This window comes from Corapipo altera, unplaced genomic scaffold (assembly GCF_003945725.1).
Source record: "Corapipo altera isolate COAL_440 unplaced genomic scaffold, ASM394572v1 59953, whole genome shotgun sequence".
In the NCBI taxonomy this organism is placed as follows: Eukaryota; Metazoa; Chordata; class Aves; order Passeriformes; family Pipridae; genus Corapipo; species Corapipo altera.
Genome location: NW_020886692.1, coordinates 290 through 5,600, shown reverse-complemented (window position 1 = coordinate 5,600; position 5,311 = coordinate 290). Strand labels below are relative to the sequence as shown.

The following is a 5,311-nucleotide window of genomic DNA, read 5'->3' as shown; positions in this document are numbered from 1 at the left end:
CCCCCCCCCCAAATCCGGGACCCCCCGAACAGGGATCGGTGATCCAGGGACTGCGGCAGCTCGGACAGGAAAGGCTGAGGGAGCTGGGCCTGCTCAGCCTCGAGAGGAGACACCGAAAGGGGACCCCATCCGTGCGCGGAGGGGTCAGAGGAATTGATCCCATCCCATCTGCTGGGGGGGGCGAGGGGGGGGCACAAGAGGAATTGATGCCCAAAAAATTTCCATCTGGACAATGAGGAAGAACTTCTTCGTTGCGCAGCGACCGAGCGCTGAACAAGCTGCCCAGGGAGGGTGTGGAGTGTCCCTCACTGGGGATATTCCAGAACCGTCCGCGCGCCATCCGTGTGCTCCGGGATGGCCCTGCTGGAACAGGGAGGGGGGGACCAGACGGGACACTGCGGTCCCTTCCAGCCTGGCCCACCCTGTGAGGACCCCAGCCCGGCCAGGTCCTTGCACACGAGAGCCCCGCGTGGCCGCTGCCCTGTCCCTTCCCTTGGCACAGGCAGGGGACAGAGCTGATAACAGGTGGCAAGGACGGGGCAAAGCACTGCCAGCGCCTTTCCTGCCTGCCTGTGACCTTTAGTTGCCTGTGCTGCAGGCATCCGATGGATTAAAGAACCACCCCCTCCTCCTTTTTCTTTTTTTATCTTTTTCGTTTTATTTGAACTCTGAGGCATTATGGGGTTGGTGCAATTTAACTGGGATGAGTTTAATTCCCGGTGCTGCTGGATCTGGTCACCTGTGCAGGCTGATCCTGCTGGAGCCCGGGGGGTACAAAAGTACAAAGACCTGCACAAACAGCTTTGGGGGCTCTTCTGACAGTCTTCAGGCAGGGCCCATCACTGCCAGCCCTTCCAGGGATGGGGCAGCCACAGCTCCCCCTCATGGGGAAGCAGGGTTTTCCTGTATCATTTATATTTTTGGGTTCTTTATTCCTGCACTTCAGAGCCCACCCTGGCTCTGGGACAGCCTCAGGCTCACAGACACTCCAGCAGCTGGAACAGTGAGTTTCCTGAGCCACACACTCCAGGGCCAAACTCCAGGCAATTTCTTTTTAAGATGCATTTCAAGACTGAGGCAATGTTACAGGGTGCGAGACTGTGCTTGAGGAAACTACACTGACTTGGGAGCACGTGGGGGGATATGTGCCTGCTGCAGGCAGGAATTACACAGCCAGAAAATCTTATTTGGGGCTTTGTAGCTAATGAAATTACTGGGGGAACAGACCATGTTCTCACATCCATCCGTCCAGACCAAATCTGGAAAATTCGGGCATGGACACTTTTATTTATAGATATAAATGTGTCTTTTACATAAAGAATCTTCCTCTGGTGAAGCATTTTTGTGAAGGAGCTAAAAGAGAAAGGTTGTCAATCACCTCCAGCCCCAAATCCCAGCTCCTGCAGAAGTGAGGGGGAGTGCTTGGCTTGCTGAGGGATTGGTCCCAAATCACTGATAATAACCACATACAGACCTTACAAAACCTGGGATTACGACAGGTGCTGAGTTCATCCTCCCTGGTGCTCCCAGAGCTCCAGGCGTGCTAAAACCTGCACCTGCACACTGCCTGTCTGCCCTGCCCAGTGCTCCCAGCCAGGCACAAACACTGGGGGGGGAGGGATTGCTTCACACACCGAAATCCTGCGGCAACGCTCCCATCCAAGGGCAAAGAGAGGCACGAACACGTGAAAAAGAGCAAGTTAAACACATCAACCTGAAAAACCCCGTGGGGCTGGAAGGTGATGCTTTTGGGGCTATGAAGATGGTGAAGGGTCAGGGGAAGAAGCCATGTGAGGGGTGGCTGAGGGCACTTGGTGTGTTCAGCTGGAGCAGAGCAGGCTGAGGGGAGACTCACCAGGGGCTGCAGCTCCTCCCGAGGGGCAGCTCCGACCCCTGCTGGGTGTGACAGGGACAGGACCCAGGGAACAGCTGGAGCTGTGCCAGGGGGGGTTAGGTTGGATCTCAGGAACAGGTTCTCCCTCCAGAGGGTGATCAGGCACTGGAACATCACATCACAGGGCAGGACAGTTGTTTATAGCCTGTATACATACAGCAGAGAATAGATCCCAAAATATTCCTTATGTTACATTACACAAGCAAACAAAAGCTCTGGGCTTTTATCTTTCCCACCTGCTCTCCCCACTGAATCCAGCAAGAAAATCTCACCTCACAGTGAAGAGGTGGTGGTGGGACACTCCCTAGAAGGATGTGATTTCAGAGCAATTACCATATGTGATTTGGAACATATTGCAGGGTAAGGAATACCCAGTGATGACTACTGGCCATGCTGAATCAAATCCCATATTTAGGACAGCTGAGGGGGTTTTGCTGTGACTTACACAGGAGCAGAAATGATTCAAAATGTCCCTCAATTCTTGACTGAAATAGTTGCAAAGGATTAGGTAAAAATGTGTCCAAGCTTCAAGTTGTCTCATGGAAAGGGCTGTCAGGCAGCACTAATCTGTGTTTTAATACAAACACCCAGATTCAAGAAGTTCAGACCCACTTTCCAACAGTTTTGCTGGATTTGGAATCATAACCACATTCTGCTTTGGAGAAGGGCTGGTTAAATCCACACCTTTTCCTATCATGCCCAGAAATTGGACACAGGGCATTATTTACTCTCATTCCATGACTTACAAGCACGTGCACTGTGAACACGTGCCACTCTGTTTTCTCAAAACAAGGAAGTTTGGCCTTAGTAAAGCACGTAAATAAACTCCAAAAAAACACAGGGGAATTGATTTTACCTTTCATGACGCCAAATTCGGGTTCCACCAGGCTCTGATAACATCCCCAGGGCAAACACAGGGCAGATCATCCCAGGTGAGGGGGGTTGGTGACACATCCAGCCTGGCACTGCTCATGCCCTGGCAGGCAGGTAATGGAGAGAAAGGTCAGATCCCTTCTTAAAGCAATATCATGGTTTAGCTGTTTTAAAAGAAAGGCCTTAGAAATGGAATGTTAATCTTCACAATGCTCAGGTCTGCCTGTTTTCAGGGACAATCACTCACACACCACCACATTCTCTCCAGGTGAGCTGCCATCACTAACACAACCCACGAGATGGGCTGTTCCTGGGCCCAAGTGTCCCCTACAGCTCCAGGAAGTGCCCTAAATCCTCCTGTAAAGCTGCAAAGTCTCAGCATTCCCAGCCCAGGAAGAGAAGCTGCAGAACAAATGAGAAAGTGAAAGTGAACATCCAGCAACGGTACAGGAAAAAAAAGGCATTAAAAATAAACATTTGGTTTGTCGTTATTCACAATCTGATTCTCCTTCCAATATTTTTGCATTTTTACAGGCTGAATTTTGCATTCCTAAGGATTTCTATCTTGAGCAAATTGCATAAAAATTAGTGAGTATAGAAATACAGGCTAAAAAAAGGATACTGAAGTGCATGAGGGCAAATTTACCAGCAAGGCCTCCTGGGCATGGAGTACATCCAATGGTCCTCACATCAGCTGTGCTATTGGAGATTCCCAAACCACCTTATCTTTTCACACCTTTACTACAGTGGGTTTTGGTGTTGTTTTTTTTTTTTTTTCTCAATCCTACTCTCGGCTTTTCAATTTTAGATGGAAAAAATCATTGAACTAAAGCAGCTGAATACACTGAAATAAAAAACCCGCAAAAGAACGCAAAGGGAATGTTTTACACCACCTGATAAGATTGTAAATATTAAATATTTATACTGAAATCCATCCTGACCCACCATGAATATCTGAACTAAACAGGCATGCAAAACAAACACTGACACACAAGCCCTTGAGGCTCCCCATTTGCTCTCATTTTAAACTTAAACATCTTAAGTAATATCAATGCTTATGGAAAAGTTCTCTGGAGTCTCTGGAGTCTCAGCCACTTGAAATGTTGGCGGTTATTTGTAACTGAACAGAAATATTTTATCCTTTTGTGCTTGGGGACACAAACCTGTGGTTATTCAGCGTTTCAAAGCCACAAGCTCCGGAGGAAAAGGTGATTTCCACCGCCCCCGTGTGTCTAACACAGAAAACGCCAATTTAAAAAAAAAAAAAAAAAATCACAGCCTGGAGAAATCCCAGCAGGACTTTGTGATTCACCTGCAGACAGCGGCCTGGTAACGTTCTCACTTATTTCTGTATGTGTGGCCTCTGGGTTTGGTGGGCACAGGTGCCCCCCAGAGCTGTTGTGTTCCACCTGGGGCAAGACCTTACACAAAAATATCCAAAGCCACGGTCATCCATGGCTGCAGGTCTCACCTGAAAACATCCATCACCTTTCTCTCACCTCTTCCTGGGAACAGCAGGAACCAGCTGTTCACCCATATGTTGATTCCTTCCATTAACCACACGGAGTCTTAATTCCCAGATGCAGGAAAAACCTGTTAGCAGAAGCAATAAACATTTCACTGACATTCCAAACTCTGCCTCTCCTAACTTCTAATTTTTTTTCTCATAATTTTTCACATGCATTTGGAGCCTGGGCAAAAGGAAAAGGAAATAAATTCCGGTATTTTTAGTCTTGCTGTTAAATTCCAACAAGGAACATAGGTGGACAAGAGGGAAGGGCTTCAAACTGGTAGAGAGGAAGGTTAGATCAGATATTAGGAAGAAATTCTTGGCTGTGAGGGTGGTGAGGCCCTGGCACAGGTTGCCCAGAGAAGCTGTGGCTGCCCCATCCCTGGAGTGTCCAAGGCCAGGCTGGACAGGGTTTGGAGCAACCTGGTCTAATTAACAGCTAATCTAACCCTGCCCTCCTTTAGCTTAAGGTTTTGTGTAAGCATAAACCCAAGTATAAATATTTGAGGTCCCTGTGAAACACCAGTTACATTGCCAGCACCAGGGCACCATAAGCACACAGAGAATCGCTTACTATTTGTGTTAAACCCCCATTTTAACTCAGCATCACTGTCACACTTGCCCCAGGCTCCCCTCGGGAACACAGGGCAGCACACGAGGCCACGCGGAGGTGACAAGGGACAACACGAGGCGTGAGAGCCCCTGGGCCAGGAGGGCTGTGCAGGCTGTGTAACAGCAACAGTTATGACTGGTTCAAACAAAGCAACCAGATAAATCGTTCCCCAGCTTTGGGGGTTTATGCAAGACTCGTTAAACCCTGCTCAGGTCCCTCCACAGCCCAAGCCCACGAGTACCTGGTTCACACAGCAGGGATGGCACTGGAGAGCCCTTTCCCCATGGAAATCAGCCAAGATTTCCCTTTGCTACCTCAGGAGCTGAAAGGACGAGCCTGAAAGGGTGAATAACCATCAGGAACCATTGGAAGCCTGGTGTAGCGACTGGGGGTTTGGGGGGAGCGCGGGTCCGTCCCGGCT

At 49.2% G+C, this 5,311-nt stretch overlaps 1 long non-coding RNA gene across 1 annotated transcript; it reads right to left on the bottom strand.

Annotated features, from left to right (window-relative positions):
* Positions 1–654: 654 nt before the first annotated feature.
* On the bottom strand, positions 655–4,173 carry LOC113941310. Its single transcript, XR_003525648.1, has 2 exons — positions 790–4,173; positions 655–754 (listed from the first exon to the last, which is right to left on the bottom strand). It is a non-coding gene; the product is annotated as an uncharacterized LOC113941310 (long non-coding RNA).
* Between the last annotated feature and the right edge of the window lie 1,138 nt (positions 4,174–5,311).